This window comes from Mytilus trossulus, chromosome 4, assembly GCF_036588685.1.
Source record: "Mytilus trossulus isolate FHL-02 chromosome 4, PNRI_Mtr1.1.1.hap1, whole genome shotgun sequence".
NCBI lineage: Eukaryota > Metazoa > Mollusca > Bivalvia > Mytilida > Mytilidae > Mytilus > Mytilus trossulus.
Window position 1 is genome coordinate 72,060,863 of NC_086376.1, and position 19,776 is coordinate 72,080,638.

The window sequence follows — 19,776 nt, forward strand, 5'->3', positions numbered from 1 at the left end:
ATTCAAGAACGGTGTTATTTTGTTTGGAATTCTTGATTGTTTTTAGCTCATTTGACCCAACAGGAAAAGTTTGTTTTTTTCATCACTTGGCACCTGTCGACCGTCGTTCATTATCTTTCAATACAATTTGTTACATAAATGTTCACATCTAAAATTACTAGGCAGCATTTGACAAATTTTATTTAAAATCATAATGTCTTTTTTAATTATAATTAGGGTATCAAGTTTTAAAAAGTTTACTGTGACCCCGCTTGTCAACCAAGAAATAAACAAAGGGGAGGGCATGCAAGTGCATGATGTCAATTAATTAAAAACATCCGTAGACATAGACTCTTTTTATCAATTTCTATCTATTTTTTTTCAAACATATATATGAAAGTCATATAGCAAAAATAGAAGATATACAAATAAATCGACTTGGCCGATATCCTAATAAAACTTATTGACCTTTAATTTAGAGGGTTTTTTTTCATTCCATTGCGTTTTTACACGCCCGTCACAATTTTGGCAGGACGTATTAATGTATACATCCGTCCGTCCGTCCGTCTGTCCTTCCTTCCATCCGTCCGTCTATCTATTCGTCAATCCTTCTGTCCAGCGTAAACATGTCGCACCGTAACTTGAGAACAGCTTATCTAGTTTTCATGAAACTTACCAAAGTTATTTCTTGAAATGGTCAAACGATCTGTAATCCTTTTCAGTGAAAATCAAATTTTTTGGAGTTACAGGACTTTGTAAGTAAAACAGGAGTGTGTTTTTTGTTAACATGTTGCGCCATATCTCAAAACGATTTATCATTATTGCATCAAACTTTACACACTTCTTAGTAATATAAATCTTCTGCATATTTTTTGGTGATGTTTTAAATTTTGTTTATTAAGCGTTATTTAGTGGGTTTTTTGGGGTAAAAATAAGGGGGGTCACATATTGCGATGTGTCTCAAAACCTATATAAAAAATATCATAATGTTAATGTTAAAAAAGCAATTAGATATCAGTGTTTGCTATTGAGTATTTATATACCATTTAAAATTAGTTTGGAGGTCAGTGAAATAACGGATACGCCTTTCATTAGGAAAATGTGTAGTACTATAATTACCTAGTATGTAAATAAATGTAAACACGGGCCAAGTTTACTTTATAATAAACATAGATTTAAATTCTTTCGAAAGACAATGTTCAGATCCGTGTTAACGTTGCTTTTCATAAATTGTTGGTTTCAAATTTGTTTTTTTAAAAACCGGGTTGATAGACGAGACCGGGTGATTGGAAATAAACAACAATGACGAAACCGGTGTATTTTGATTTGACATGACCCATTTCTTTCGTTCCATACACAGAAATACAAGTATTGAGATGCTCATAATGACTAGTTTTGCAATCTCTGTGTCAGTATCTATCTTCCCGTACATGTCATTCCGTACAATGTGAACAATTTAACGAGAAATTAAACAATTTGGAGTCAAGGTTCACTCAATTCGTCATTTTGACATGCATTTTTACTTATTCCTTCGTCAATATAGAACGGTTGTAGGAAATATTGCATATCACAATAGAAAATAGTTTTATCTGTTTATATGTTCTTCGACATCATAAAAAAAATAAGAAAATAATGAGAAACCTAGCTTTCTTCTGTCTATTAATGTTCCGTCATTGTGCCGGATGTTAGATACCATCGAGTCCGAACAAATTTTGCCGGTGTGGTTTAGACACAGTGAAGTCTTAACATTTGACGGAATTAGTATCGTTTCAGACAATGATATGCACTTGGGTATAAGGGTGTCTAAATTTAAAACTAAAGAATTTTGAATAATTTGTCAAAATGTAGTTTGTATACTGCTTTTACAAACATATAAAAATAGAATGGTTCAGCGGGATTTGTTTTACACTATATGTCATGCAAAATTGCCAGATTTTGTATAGAATAATCAGTACTAGGGCCGTCTAAAACTTAAAGTGAGGTGTGAGTTTTTTGCCTCACTGTGGATTTGAGCAGGTAATATAGAGCGTTCTCAATCTGTCATTGAGGCGAGAGTTTTTGTATTGCTCCGTGTTGAATGACCCGCTGTGGCTTTGAGATGAAGAAAACAACTAATAGCGCTGTTCGTATTATCTTTTTTCCGTTAAACTGTAGAGTTTAACGATAAAATATTACGGGATAATTCTAATAAAACATTTCAAGAAAAAAAGAGGTCACATCATTCGTTTTATTGCTTTTTAATATTTAAAATGAATTCGAAACACATTCTATTATAAAAATTACGTTATCTGAGTTTTTTTCCTTTTTAATATATGAGTAACATTCCCTCGTGTGGCAAAAGTTGATAAAAGGAATAATCAAACAAAATTATTCCAACCCCCCCCCCCCCCCCCAAAAAAAATCTACAAAAAAAACCAAGCAATAAATATTATAAAACAAATTGTTTTATATTAATATGAGAAGTTTGATATACATACCTAAATATTAATCTCGAAATTTACACATTTCTTTAAAGATTTAGATCGATTAGTATCTTCTTTCCATGTCCCCAGCTACCTTTAAACCAAGGCTTCAATAGGTTCCGAAAGTGGAATATGAGAAAAGCTAACGAATAGTATACACCAATTAACTGCTGAATTAAAGTTTCAATATCTTCTTGCAGGATGACATTATCTGTTTGTAGAGCAAAATGGCAATGCATACAAAATAATTAAACCCGTATATTTTGTTCAATAATCTACCATGATTTCTATTGCTTTGATGAGTCAGAAGAATGTTACAACCAGGCAGGATAATTGAGCAAGCGATCCTATTCCATTTATATTTTCGAAGTATTTTGTTATTCAAAATTGGTTTATGGTATTGATATAATTCGTCTTAGTTGCAAGCAATCAATTGTGAAAGTTTATCCCTAATGTTAACATTTTCGCATTTTGTTGAAATTTTGTTTTGGAAAATTTACAAGTCACTAGAACACACCCGTGATATCGCAGGTCCGTGACTGAATTAAGGTATATATTTATGCGCAAGCCTTATTTTAGTATTAGTATTTTCATCTGATAAAGTCATGCCGATTATAAGATACACAGTTTTTCACTGATTTCAAATCTTTCTGTTTGAACCCGTCGAACTGGAACTTATCAATTATTGGTAATATTAATTATTTGGAAAACAAAAGGTCCTGGAATGGAGTATTTTTTAATCAACAACATTGTCCTATATTAGTTATAAATAAAGATGAATCCTTTGTTTCGCTGTTTTATGTCATGTATGTCCACTAACAAATTGAAAACTGTTCCTCATTTTTAGTCTTGTTATCTTAGAAAGTCTTACTGATTAAAATACTACAATAGGTAGCTATTTGACAATTTAGTAGTGTCAACCCTGTGATTATGACCCGTGTATATAGCATATTAACCCTGAATGGTGCGCCTGTCAGATGCGGAACGTACAGATTAGGTAATAGGTAACAGGTGAATATACTATTGGTATCGGTATCGGACTCGACCCGGAACTTCTTAATTATTGGCAATATTAATTACGTGGAAAACAAAAGGGCCTGGAGTGGTGTAATTTTCAATCTACACTTTTGTACTATATTAGTGATATTTAAAGTTGAATTCTTTGATTCGTCGTTTTTACGTGATGACGGCTGAAAAATTTGACTTCGTAATTTTAGTATTATAGATATAAGACCACATATAACAGTGATGGAACTGTGCGGTTTTTTAGATATTTGTGTCATTCAGGAGACTGTCAACCATAACCCAAATAAACTCATCATAGATACCAGGATTAAATTTTGAATTTACGTCAGACGCACGTTTCGTCTTCAAACGACTTATAAATGTTGCTTGAAAATAGAAAAGTTAAAAAGGCCAAATAAAGTACGAAGTTGGAGAGCTTTGAGGACATTTTTTTTTAAAGTTTTGCCAAATATAGCTAAGGTTATCAAACATTCGACACAATTTACAGCTATGGAGAGAGTTATGTAACCAAAGCATGCATATACATTAAAATAATTCCTATGCACGTGTTTTTTTTTCATTTAATATGAATCGATCACTGTCAGCCATCAATACAAACATATACATGGCGATAGTGGGGTTGGGTGGGTTGGGTTTAATACAGGTAAGACAGTAGTACGGTGTATGCTAACCAGTGTAAGGCAGAATTTCGAAAAATAACAATATAAATTCCATTTAATTTATATCAAACAACAAGCACGATAATCACGAGCCAAACTCATACGATACCTTGAATACCTGTTTTTAAGTCGCCATGCGACAAAATATTGTCTAATGGAATACATTGTAAACTTAACAGGTATTCTAAAAAAAACGTTTTGATGTAAACAATAGGCAAACACACGTGTTTTAACAAAACAAAAACATGTGCTCCCGTACTATTATTAGATATATTTTCTATATTTGCTCGTTTGTTGACATTCTTTTATCACGGGGTTAACGTCACTGCGTACGCATAATACGGAACAATATCGGCGAATATAGAGGTATGTGAAGAAATTTATTAATAAGTAAAACATTCATACAAAATTTTGAATTTTCTATGACAAGAAAGTTAGAGTACTCTTGTCTCAAAGTAAAACTTAACCATTCAATAATTTACAATTATTTTTAATTTGAAGTATCTAATGCAACACACATACTTTTAGTGGAAAATAGTAGCAAGCAAAATCAAGGGATTTTTTTTCATTTTTTCAAGATGGCCACCACCTTTTCTAAAATGACTGTTGTCAGTTCCAGATTGAAATACTTCTTTTTCTGATAAACGTTTTCTCTAACCTTCTTCGAGTAAATAATGTTATTAGGTTTGGTGGATACCTTCTTTATATGTGACGTATATACAAGAAATGAATATTTGACATGTTCTGGGTTTGCGCATGCGTGTAAATGTTACCAAATTCAACAAAAAACATTTGAACTATCTATTACATGCTTAGCGCTTTTGAATTTTTAATGATGTTATGAATTTGTTTGATGACATTTTTTAAAGTTATGAAACACTTGAGTTTAACAATTTCGCACATGCGCAATCTATTTATAAATAAGGAACAAATTACACGCACTAAAAGAGCTCAATCATGGAAATCGTAGTTCAATTAACAGATGCGGATTTGAATTTCTGAAACATATCTTGATCGTCATTCATTCCTCTACTCATCTAGGCTCTTCTGTTCGAATATAAAGTGTTTCTTCTTTGATGCCACTGTTTGAAAACATACCCTCTCAGTTGCAATGATCAAGCATTCGATGGATAAGGTGATAAAAGTGGTTAACTTTCATAATATTGGGCAAACATCAATTATAGCTACAGATACACCCTTTGGTATTGGCTTATCAATTTCAGTTAGAATGGCAAGATTTGTACGAAGACCATAAGTTTATCGTCATGTTTGGTTGAATTTAAATTAAAATGGCTTGTTTTAATTTTCTGAGTGATATATTGCGTGATAGTGGATGGACATGTGCCCTCACTGAAGCCGATATTGCAACACCAGTGACATATGCTTTTCATGTATGTTCAAATTAGGAATAGACACGCGTATCAGATAACTGCCTATGTTTTGCTTGAATTGATAAAGCCAGCCGTTATGAAAGCGTATACACAAAAAAATAAAGTTCATGACTCTGTGACGTTCAAGTATGTGATCAAAGGGTATAAGGACAAAGAGTCATATCGACCACAGTTTCTTTTTTTTTTTGGCGTTCAATTATGAATTTAGAAGTTCATATGCCTTCGTTGGTACGCTCTTTCCACGAGTCAGTCATGGTATCGTACTTTAGAAACAGTCCATATCAAGCATGATACCAATTTTGATCTTGATCGTGTGAACTATGCTCGATGGTTACCGATCCATCTCCAAGATATGGCTTCCCTTCATGAACATCACCCACATGTGGCAATGAAATTTGCAAATGGTAATATTTTACTGTACGTTAGACCAGCAAGTTGATTTCTTATATTACAATTGATCAGGCACACACACAGAATAATAAGTCGTGAACGGCGATGTTGGTACCATGCGTTTAAGATAATAGATGATAGCTGAAACAGAGGTCAGTAGACTGGTAGATAAATTTGAAAGATTTAGTGGTTGACCAATTCTACACCAGATGAACGACGTCATGAAGACTCTCCGAATACATATAGGATTTCTTCGAAAAACTTTAAAGGTTTTTTAAAGGGATGAACGAGTTTCGAAATCCATTTCTAGAAGAGTCGTCAGATTTATAGAAATTGTACTCTTTTAGGGAAATTGTTGATTCAGAAGTAGGTAAGATATATATCAACTCCAAGATATTAGTTCCAAACAGTACGATCTTTTGAATCAAATACGAAACGAAAGAGAATGTATTGTTCTTAACCAGATGAAAAAGAACGTTACCATATAAAAGCCGTAAACTGAAAATGGAAACTTCATTGTGAAAAAAAACGAAGCTAGAGAACATAACCACTGATTGCGATCTCTTTTCTATACATTTCATTTCTTCTTTAGTCATAAACCAAACTGCTCATCAGTCTTTGTGTCCGGATGTGGTATTGAATCGCAGCACATGGGTATACTTGAAACATGCTGCTATTAGCCATCAACTGATCCAAATTATGACGTACTTATCGTTGGTGGGGCAGCAATGGTTAATTTATTGCCACCACTTGGAACAGACATATTATTGATTATGCAAATGATATCATACTGCCTACCATAAAATCTTCCTCCGATAAGTATCCAAGAGTAGACATCTATTTGATGTTTACTTAATTAATTATTTAAAGGCTGGGACGAAAACAAAACTCAAAGTACTGGTGCTAGACAGAAAGTTGTCGGTTCTGGTAGAACGCCATTGGTTTGTAGTAGTTTTCTCTATGAAGATGACAAATAAAACCCGAAATTGTTCAAGTTTCATGCCGACAGAATTGCTTCTTTAGAGACTAAAGAAAATGCTTAAGCTACTCAAGGTAAAAATATTTTTCGCAGTTTCAATACTAATACTTCCAAGCTATCCCCGTGTAACCATAAAAAAAAGCAGATTCACGAATGATTGTCCATGATAAGCATGCTGCTGAAAATAGTTGTAAAAAGTAATTTTAAGTAGTTTTGATATAGATGTAGTAGTATGAGGAATTGCATTACTCCAATATTAGGTGTGGACAAATTGTGGATAGCTTTTTGAAGGAATAAAGGCTTCCGATGGCTTTCTGTACATGTCATATCAAATGCGTTTGGTCCTCGTGTAGCAGCTTTTCCTATCTTGCATGCAATTAATGGGTGTGACACTGTGTCGGTATTTCATTAGAAAGTAAGGATGTCAGCTGGGCAGCCATTGGCAGTATTCTCAGATGCAACGGATGTTTTTGCCCGATTTTGTATGAAGACACAGACATGGACATCATTGAAGTATTTGTTTAAAACATGGACGAAAACATCACCTGTTAAGGTTGTTAAGGAGACATGATTAAGATCGTGTCAGTGCAAGGAAGCAGCGGCCTTCTGATGTTATTCCGCCCACCACAAAATAATTATCAGTACCTGTGGTAGGCGGAATATCATCATAAGGCCGCTGCTTCCTTGCAAACGATTTTAAACGTCTAGAGCACATCAAAATAGAAGCATATCAAGGTGAACATGTATGAGCTCGTCCGAAATTATGCATTCGACAGGTTCATGTACCGAGTCATGAACACAGGAGTTGGGTTAAAGAAAAAAAACAATGACATTTAGAAACAAAAATGAACTTCTTTGGTGGCCGCTTATCCTTTTGTCTGAGTTTTTGAAATGCAGATGTAAGAAATTCAGCTGGGTTGGTTACTGTAAATGCTTCTGTTCTAGCTTTCTGTGTACATGTTTGTGTATTGATAGCTGTCAGATAATTAAAAGATAAGTAACCTGTCTTTCTAAACAAACTATATTATGCATTTTAGCGTAACAAAATCAGTGTTATCTCTTGTTAAGATCATAGAAATGAAAAAAATGACATTTTCTACGTTTTTCCGCCATTTTGGGACTAGAAGTCACTTTTTCTGTATGTTTTCTTGTACTTTAGAAACTTTTATTTAAGTTTTACCAAATCTTAAATTGGATTATACTTAAAACACAGCTTTCAAAAGATTTATGAAATGTAACCGATTGGATATGACGCCATTTGCAAAATGAGCGTACATGTAGGCCTTCTCGAAAAAAGGAATTTTTTTTTATAGCGAACAGCTGATTTTTTTTTTATTTATATTTAGTCCACCCATATAGCAAATTTCATGCTTGTATCACGATTTGCACAGTTATGTCCATGATACCTCCCATCATTTAGAAGGAAATTGTATTTTTATGTAATTTTTTTATTGCAGTTGTATGTACGTAAATTGATTTTGATCTTATGGGTGGTTGTCATTACCACAGACATTTCGAATGGCTGTCCAGTGCAATGTTCGTGTCAATCGACTACCAATGGTAATGAGGTGTTTTGCGAGTTTCCAGATTTACATAGTATTCCGCTAAACCTAGGGCTACCAAATGATACCTATTTCCTGTGAGTCTAATTAAAAAACTCTCAGATTTTTATATTTTTTTTCATCATATATATCTTTGTCGCCAATAAATAAATGAGTTCGGGTTTTACCAATACTTCACAAGGGTACTCAATATAAGAATACGGTAATGTATTAGGACTAACAATGAAACAATTATCCGACAAAGTTCAAACAAAGTGGAATTTCGCAATTATCGGCGACCGACAATGAAATAAATCCATATCGTATAAGCCATATGTGTATATGCCCCGGCATAAAAAAATGAAACAATTCAATTGAGAAAACTAACAGAATGTATTTATTACAAAACAATTTACGAAAACATGTAACAGACATTATCCAAAGACAACCACCTGACTACAAAATTGTGATTTGGGACAGGCACATGAATAATGTGACTGGCCACAATAAATCAGATTTGTGTGCGCTCAACTCTCCCCTTACCTGGGACAGTGGTGTAACAACATAAAAAGAAATCAAAATCGGTTGAAAATTACCTTACCATTCAGATCGATACGATATGGGTGTTCTCGCATAAAAAAATATTCTATTGACAGGTTACATGTTTGTCTTGGAAATTTTGTTTCTCACTCGATGAAAAATGGACGCACTCGAAAAATCGCGGACTGCTCTAAAAACAAACACGGACATATAAGAAAGAATTTACTCTTCTAAATCTTATTATCAATGCAAAATAACAATGATTTTTATACATAAATTTCATGTATGTATATTTTTGAAATATGCATTGGTATGTGTATTAAAATGTGTCTTTAAGCATTCTATATTTTGGAATAAACCATTTTTAGGTTTAATTAAACTTTTTAAAACAAAATAATGTAAGGCTTGTCAGATATTTTTTAACTTACTTATACTGTGTGATTTTGTATACTAGTAGTCGGTTCTAGCACCTTAAATAGCCAACCAGAATAGATGTCTGTCTGTTCACATTTTTTATATATACCTGATAAAATCACACTAAAATAAAACGATCCAGCAGGAAAGTTTACCTTCTGTGTTATATCGTTACTGGGTGCTGAAAATTTTACGATTTGTCCTAAATTCAATTCAAAAACTGTAGATAAGACTCTTTTCTTTAGAAGATCATATAATTATTGGAATGGAAAATACAAATAATATAACATTTAATCGCTTCATCTGTCCATTCGCAAATGTAAAACAAAATTAATTTAATTCAATTACGGTATCGGTGGCGTCAACATTTCTGTTAAATATGTTGTTGTATTTAGAAATCAAACAATGGCAAACCTACATTGAATTTATGAAATATTGACAGACACTTGTTTTTGACTAAAATGCAGTATCTAGAGCAGATTTTTTTTCAAATGATTATTCCATATTTTACTGATTAATTGACTTATTGCATCGATGTAGAGTTGTTTTATTGGCACTCATACCACATACATCAATAAATAAAGGAAACAGAAGTTTACCGCTGTTCAAAACTCATGAATCGATCCAGAGAAAACAATTCTTGGTAAAAAAAAAAAAAAAAAGAGGGAAAAATCGGAACAACAGAGACACTGAATGGCAATGAAAAATCAACGCCAACTACATAATTTTGTTAAAACATTGAATTTTCAGAAATTTAGATAAAAGCTTGTTTATGACCTAAATGGCTGTGTCCAAAGCATTTTTTTATATATTTATTTGGAATTTCCGTTTAGCGAAAACTAAACTATTTTTTTGTACAGTTGATTAGTGAGTACAGTATTGGGTTAAAGTTTGTTGCAATCCTTCGTAGAGCTTTATGAAACTTTGGCAAACGCTTTGTAATTATAAACAGATAATGTCTGAAGCAAACATTTGAAAATATTTTCTTTTCACATTTTTTGTATTTTTCTAATAGATGTACCCTTTTTATGTTCAGATTTAATCTGAGATTAAATGTTTTAGACATTATAAATGTGTATACGACGGTTGTTATCCATTCGTTTGATATGTTTGAGCTTTTGATTTTGTAATTTGATCAGGGATTTTCAATTTTGAATTTTATTTTCCTCGGAGTAATTTTTTTTTATTTTACTTTTTAGGGTAAGGATTCAGTTTCAGTACTTAAAATCTTTCAATCTTTTATGGGTGGATTTTTCAAAGATAAGTACACTCGAATAATAAGCAATGATTGGGGTTGTTAAATTTGATGTTTGCCTTTTTTGCTTCATTGTTACATTTGTTTGTGATATGATATAGAAAGACACTGCATGGTCTCAATTTAACGAACTAAGAATGTAACCCTTTACGTTAAGTCAGCTATAAAAGGCCCCAAAATGACAAAATGCGTACATATTCAACGAGAAAAATACCGGCATGATTTATAATAAAATGATTAACAGATCAATAAAAAGACGAAGAATAGTTAAAGAATATGGCACGGATGCACATGTAAAAAAATGTTATCGTTCAACACAACTTAATATCAATTCCGTAATTGGCTTAACGCATTATATTGACACCAATGTGCAAAATGTAAAAATAGTACATAGCTGAGCGGACAGTAGACAAGATTGTAATCTCGAACTAAAACATGTCAACCGAGGCGAAGTTTATATTTACTATGTTTCCTCGTGTTAATGGTAAACTCTCTAAATCTCTCAATTTACTGTTATAACTTAGTCATACAATATATTCCCATTTTAATCAAAATTATAAGTTTCAAACCGAAGGGATATTTTATAGGTCTTTCAATATTAACAATAGTTCGACAGATTCAAGCGTGTACTCGCTGGCACTCGTATGTTCAATCCATTTCACTCTTAAAAAAGGAAATACTGTTGAGTTGCCTTACAGTTTTGATCACTTCTAACCTCTCATAAGAACTGTCAGAATAATCTGTCATAGAACTATTCTAAACTGTCCTTAAACAGTTCTACCTAGAAAATTTCTACATTAGAACTGTTCTAAGTAGAACTGTCAGAATCAGTTATAGTTTTAACTGTCAGGATCAGTTCTAATATAGAACTGTACAAATCTGTTTTAGTCGTAGAACTCTCAGCATAACTGACCAAATCAGTTCTAACCATAGATCTGTCAACAGAACTGACTAAATCAGTTCTAACCGTAGAACTGTCAGCAACAATGTCTAAAATAGTTCTAGTCTTAGAACTGACCAATTGAACTACAATAGGGTCGATGTTATTGATAAAACAAAACTACGAAATATATAAGATGTGATGTTTTACTTCAAACAATAACGCCTCAACATAACAAATGACTAAAAGAACACTAGAGCTCCACATATTCTTAAGTAATAGACAGCTATACAAAAGGTAAATGTCATTTATTGCTAATGTATGAAATAGTTTATCAGTTTTAATTATTTATCATAAAGATATTTTTTCAATTTTGGTTACCCGTTTATTATAGAAACGTGTACAGTACAGGCTACAGAAGTCTAACGAAGATTGAAGATACATATTTTTCAAACTTAGGAAATCTGACTGTATTGTGAGTTACATTTTTTTAAATTTGTTACACGTACGACTAAGAAGCGAATGATTATAAGTCGTACTGTTACCTGGTAATCAATTTTTGGAATTATGATTACGGCTCTGACGGAATGACTAATTTTCCATCAATGATCGCTGGATGGCAGTCGTTCAAGCATTGGTTTATCTCATTTTTATAGAAAGTTGTATTGCTCCGCAGCTTGAATCATAGTCTATAGACATTACACTTTTACAAAGATTTCACAATAAAGTTGTTTGTGATAAGGTATGTACAAATGGTTTTCATTTCATATTTCTACACTGGTGTGTAGTTTGCCATAGTGTGTCATAAGGTTAATACAGTGAAACTTCTCAAAACCGGCCGCCCGTCGGACCACGGGATTCGGCCGGTTTTCAGGGGTGGCCGGTTTGTTGAATTTGAAATAAGCAAGAGTTACTTCCCTTCAATATAAGAGGTATAAGCACTGCTCCTGGAACGCCAGTGGTGGATTCAAGGAGTAAATTCAGTAAAAAAATCTCCAAACAACTACAATTTAAACCTTCGCCTTTAATTAATCTCGTACCTATTTTAAAATTCATAGAAATTAGAAATTTTCATATATCATTCATTAAAGTACAAATGTAGCCCCAACTTTTGCAACCATAAAAAATAGGATAATGCAGCATTCTTTAGCGTTTCGCAGTCATTCCTACCATGACCCCATCACTTGTCATTCAGCACTGTTTACTTTTTATACGCCCGTCGAAATTTTGACGGGACGTATTATGGTATACAAATGTCCGGTGTCCGTCCGTCTGTCCGTCCGTCTGTCTGTCCGTCTGTCTGTCCGTCCGTCTGTCTGTCCGGCGTAAACATGTCGCACCGTAACTTGAGAACGACTTATCCAAATTTCATGAAACTTATTATAGTTGTTTCTTATGATGGTCAAATGATCTGCATACTTTTTGGTGAAAATAAGATTTAAACTTTTTGAGTTACGGCACTTTGTAACTAAAACAGGGGTGTGTTTTTTTCACATGTCGCATCGTATCTCAAAAACGATTCTTCATAATGGCTTAAAACTTTACACACTTCTTAGTTATATTAATCTTTATATCTGTATACTTTTTGGTGATGATTCAAAATTTCGTTTTTGAGTTATTGAGCATTTTGTAAAAAAGGGGGAGTTTTTTTTTACATGTCGCGCCATATCTCAAAAACGATTTATGATTATTGCTTAAAACTTTACACATGTCTTTGTTATATTAATCTAAAGATCTGTATACTTTTTGGTGATGATTAAAAATTTCATTTTTGAGTAATGGAGTATTTTGTAAAAAAGGGGGAGGTTTTTTTTACATGTTGTGTCGTATCTCAAAAACAATTTTATTATTGCTTAAAACTGTACACACTTCTATGTTGTATTAATGTAAAGATCTGTAGTGTATACTTTTTGGTGATAATTCAAAATTTTATCTTAGTGATATTTAGTATTTTGTAAAAAAAAAAAAAAAAAAAGTGGGGGGTTTCACATGTCCCTCCGTGTCTCAAAAACAATATATGGTTATTGCTTAAAACTTTCTTAGAAACTATTTCTGATTATTGCATGAAAATTCCACGCAAGACGTCGGGCGTATCATGCGCTCATGGCGCAGCTGTTTATTACCTTATTTTTTATCCATATTATCAAAACAAAAACTTGATGACGTATATCTTTTTAACGAATATATCCATCAACAGTGCTAACATTTACCCAAATTATATCATTTCTCAGTTTTCTTTCTATCTGCTGCCTTGAATACTATTTTGAACGAACAAAACATGGATTATTTAAATGCATTGACATGGTTTAATATGGATCATTGTATTTCATTAACCCTATCAAGACATTTGAAACACAAATTGTTTATTTAGTAGTGTTTGATCATTACGTTTCATATTTACATGGTATATATATATTGTTCAGCTCAGATGCTGTCATACTCATCAACGTTCTATAACTATCAATAGTGACAATGTTTAATGTACATGCTACAAACTACCACTTCATGTGTTTACAATCCTTATTTACATGGTGTTTTTTTTTAAATGATGCCTATACGACAAAACGATAGAAAGGGTACTAGATCCAGCATACAGGAAATTGACAGAGTATAATAAAACCTGAAGGTTTAATTAAACACATGTAAACGAAAACAATACAATGGTCACTAATTGAGCAAATACAATTTTTAAATGCTGATCAATTTATATTATCATTCAATAACTCATTTATATCGTATGAAATTACATAAGCAGTAAGTCTTGCTATGAACAATATTCTCGTTTAGACAGTTACTAGTTTATGTCTAATGCGGATTTAATATTAATAAAACAAAAATAGAACATTTTCACGATGTTTTTTTTTATTATTACATTGAAGTGTCCGCAAACCACCAACCTGCCCATTTATCAATAATATATTGATTTCAATTTGGATTTGCAAAGCAAACTCATAGAAGGACAGAACATTATAAATATTCAAATGACCCGGCATTCAACCACTACTATAAGATGAATGTAATAACAACTTCGTTTATCTATAATACAGTTTATATACTTTTTATAAATGTTTATGTTTCATATATTTTGATAGGAGAATGACCGAAATTGGTATATTTGTTATATCTGACAACGCCTTTCGTTATTCTAGAAATTTGCAGAAATTGTAAGTAATCAAAGAGTTAATTCCTATCTTTGACATATTGAAATACCGGCATATTACACAAATACCGGGATTTAAACAGAGAACGCACAATTTTAAACACAACAAAACATGATCCCGAAGCAATTTTTAGCGTACGTGAAGGACCGCAGATATGTTCCATAATTTGTAGCCACATTCCCGTCGTCTTTTCTTTGATGTCAAATTTTCAAATACGATTTATCGCCAAATGCAAATTATCTCCGGATGTTACCATAAGTAACATCACATAACTATTATTGAAGCTTCACCTGCTAACTGTTATTTTGCACCTGCGCTTAGCATATGTTTTTGGTGGAGTTTGTGTTGCTTGATCTTGATTTTTTCGTGTTAAGTTGTGTGAAGTAATGTTTTTCCTCGTTTTTTCATTGAAAAGGAAGATTCTAATTTCTTTTGGCTTTTTTTCTTAGAAGGTACTAAATCCTTTGACAAACGAGACGATTTTAATTTCGAAATTATCAATTTCCGCCACCTTATAAGTAACAATATAACAACTATACCTTCGTGTGGAATGTGTATATCTATTATATGGTCATTTTTATAAATTTACTGTAATGCAAAAGTATGATTTATTCTAAAAACCAAGGATTTCCTTATCCAAGACAGACTACCTTAGCCATATTTGGCACAATGGTTTGGTTTTGCTATTCTGCTTTGTTTTGTTTTCTCTATTTTGACCTGAGCGTGACGTCACTGGTGTGTCTTGTGTGGACGAAAAACGCGTCCGGCGTATTAATTATAAGGCGGTTAATTTTATAACTATTAGATTTAGCATGTCGTAATGTTCTATTGTAGTGTTAATTTGTGTATATCTCTGTTGTGAATGTTCTTCCATGTATTTGTGTTGTAGTCCTGGCATGTAATGTCATTTCAGTGTTATATTTAACATTCCCATACATGCGGGAGGTTTATCTACCCACAAAACCAGGTTCCACACTTCTTTTTTCTTAAAATGTCCTGTACCAAGTCAGGAACATGGCAATTGTTATTTTATAGTTCGTTTCTCTGTTTGTTCCATTGTCTTTGGGTTTTTTTTTGTTGCGCTTTAGTGTTTCTGTTGTTACGTTGTTTTCCTCTTAACTGTCTGTTTCTCTAGTTTCATTTCGTAATCCGGATTTGTTTTCTCTCAAACGATTTATGACTTTCGAAAAGTGGTATACTTTTTCTTTAAAAAATGTAATCGGAAATATACCATAACCTTACTAATTTCATAAATGATACATGATGGTCTTTGTATTTATATTAAAGCTACTGACATTATTTATCGTCCTGATAACGTGTTAAAGTGTATTTCTTTTTGTCTTTGAAAATTATTAACGTTTACTGTTTGTGCATTCATACATTGTGTTGTTGTGCTATTTATGAGCTATTGTCATTTTTTGTATTCTTATGTTTCAATATCAATGTCTTGTATGTGCTTTGTCTATATAGATATAAGGAGATGTGGTATGAGTGCCAGTGAGACATCTCTCCATCCAAGTCCCGATTTGTAAAAGTAAATCATGATAGGTCAAAGTACGGTCTTAAAAACGGAGCGCTTGCTCATACCGAATCGCAAACTATAAAGGTCCCTAAAAATGATATGTGTTAACCATTCAAATAGGAAAACCAACTATCTAATTTATATAAAAACGAGAAACACTTATGAACCACATTAACAAACAAAAACTACTGAATACCAGATTCCTGACAGTTACAATAACTACAGCTTGTTTAAACGTTTTAATAGGTACTACACTTCACCTTTATCTGAAACAATAGTGTAACATTACAACATCGAAAGACACACTAATAAGTATCTATTGCAATAGCTTAACTCAATAAAAAGACATATTGACACTAGTGAACATACACTGAACTACAAAATTTCATATATGATACAATGTAGATACAAACTCATTTCGATAAGGGGTGAATAAATAAAGGCAACACTAGTTTACCGCTGTGAGATAATAAACAATTAAAAAACAATACTCTAGAACACAATTCTGCCATATTCAATAATATACACAGATTAATGAAAATAATTTTGTATAAAGTTTAAATGGCGAATAGAAAATTGTTTTACAAAATGAATAATTTGGTTTTTCTTAGTACGAAGAAAGGGAAATTTCTGTTAATTGAAATATGCCGTTTGTTTCATTTGTTGACATATTTGTTTTTGTTTTACAATTTGTTGTTTGCTGGTCCCCTATTAATGACATTTTTACCAATTTTGTTTGCTTCTTTTCTTCACATATTGATGTCAATATAATAGAATTGTATCAGACTGTCATACAATTGAGGGGTTTAGCTAGCTCCAAAAACAGGTTAAATCCGCCATATTTTCTACTCACAAAAAAATGTCTGTACCAAGTCAAGAATATGACAGTTGTTTTCAATTCCTTTGATATGTTTAAGGTTTTTGATTTTGTCATTTGTCAAGAGACTTCCCATTTTGAATTTTCCTTGGCGTTCGGTCTTTTTGTTGTTTTACTTTTTAGTTTTGTCTCTCATTTGTCTTGTTGATCAGCTAGCGTTTATTGTTAACAAAAAGTCCTACACTTCCTTTAAATTCCAAAACATCTTTTGCCGAGTCACCAAAGTCGAGCGCACGCTAAAAGTTGTACATGAATTGGTCCATATTTAAATTTGTTTTAACCAATATCTAACTTTATACATTTGTTTTAAGGAAATCATTGCTAGCACTGCATGTGGCAATAATCCACATTCTATCAAGCATCGAACCGCCAAATATGAAAGTACAAGGTGAAAGGCTGTAGATTTTCTAAAATATTTCCATATGTTTAGCATTGGATCAACATACATTTTTTTGTAAGTTCATGTGGACCCTTTGGTTAAAATGGCCATATGTTCACTTTTAAATTAACTCTGAGTACAGACAAACCTGTGCATCTGGAAAAGTTTTAAGGCGCTAGATAAATGAAGTTTTAATACGTTTTATGTTTTAGAAAAATAAAAACTTTACAGTATTTTGTTGTGCACTTTTTTTCATTTCTCCAGAAGGTACCAAATAAACTAAGTTGGGAAAGAGGTTTGCGATCTTCCCTACAGGTAATTATTGAAGTGAGCTGTTTTGTTTGACATGAACAATAGATGGACAATTGATACCTACCAATAATTGGTGATGTAAATTGTGTACCTGAGTGGACGATATCGAGCAAACCTTAACTGTTGGTTAATTTTATCATCTTCTACAGGGACGAAAAAGTGCACTGCATAATCTAGTTAAGTTATAAATTTTCTAAATCATACAATGCATTTGGATTATATTCATCTAGGGCATGCTATGCCTAAACACTTTCCCAGATGCACAGGTTTATCTGTACTCGGAGTAAATTTTGATGTGAAAATGCATTCATTTTATTCAAAGGGTCCACATGAACCTTAAGGAAATTATTAAAACCCATGCATGCATTAAACAAAGTCCTCTATGCACGTTTTGTTTTCATTTACATTTCGAAATATAATCATAGAGCACGTGAAATATCAGCTAAACCTTTTAATTACGTTGTGTTGTTAAGGGAGAATTAAGCGTCTCGTTGATCAAAATAAGTGTTTGTCAAACTGCTATATAACCAGTGTAATTTTTCTGATAAATTGGTTGGTTCAATTTTTTAGAAATTTTTATATTTTTGTTAAAGGGTCAAAGTTAATATTTTGTCAAAATGTTATGAAAATTAAACGAGCCAAATAAATTTTAGTCAAGGTGTTGGGTACCTATGGTGGCCGGTTAAGGCCATTTCGCGTTTTCGCGTTTTCGCGTTTTCGCCCATCATATTATATAAGGCGAAAACGCGAAAACGCGAAATCGCGAAGTCGAAAACGCGAAAACGCGAAGTCGAAAATGCGAACACGCGAAGTCGAAAACGCGAAAACGCGAAGTCGAAAACGCGAAAACGCGAAATATTTTTTCTTTCCGACTTCGCGTTTTCGCGTTTTCGAGTTTTCGACTTCGCGATTTCGCGTTTTCGCCTTTTCGCGTTTTCGCCTTTTCGCGTTTTCGCGATTTCGCGTTTTCGCGTTTTCGCGTTTTCGCGATTTCGCGTTTTCGCCTTTTCGCGATTTCGCCTTTTCGCGTTTTCGCGATTTCGCCTTTTCGCGTTTTCGCGATTTCGCGATTTCGCCTTTTCGCGTTTTCGCGATTTCGCGTTTTCGCCTTTTCGCCTTAAATTTTAAATTATAGGTATATTGATCCAATATCCACCCGTTAATAGTATGGATCACATTTCCGACCTTACATTGATTACGTGCTACGTGTACAATGTTTCGAGTTCTTTCGGAATTATATTCCAGGTAACTCTCTTCAGTGGTCGTCCGTTTTATTTTTATTTTATATAGCTATATACCAACATATAAATAAAATTCTAAACATCTTTCCACACAAAAACAAAATATTATTTCATAAACGTATGAAGGATGATGGATATATTTTATTTCAAGGTACTACGGAAGAAGTTAAACTTCTTTTCGAAATAGCAAACACAAACCACAACCTACTGCAATTTACTTATGAAATTGACAGACAAAGTTTGAAATTTCTAGACTTAGAAACGTATAAAGGACAGAGATTTCAAAAAGAAAATATCTTAGATATTAGATGTTTCACAAAACCAACTGAAAAATTCCAATATCTACACCAAAATTCTAACCACGCTAAAAGTTGTTTTAAATCCTTTATTAAAGGTGAAGGAATACGAATTCTTAGAAATACCTCTGATCCTGACAATTTTAATGAAAGAATAAACTTATTTACAGAAAAATTAATACAAAGAGGTTACAAAATCGCTTTTGTAAATAAAATATTAAGAAATATTTCCCATACAGAAAGATTAAACAAATTAACAAACAAAGAAACAAGAATAAACAAAAACACAGATAACTATAATATATCTTTCATAACACAATACCACGCTAATGCGGAAAATTTACAAACCATTATAAGAAAACATTGGCATTTAATTCAAGACAACCCACAGTTCAAAAATCTCTTTGATAAAAAACCCACAATAGCATTCAAAAGAAACAGGAACATTGGGGAAATCGTTAAGAAACACTTG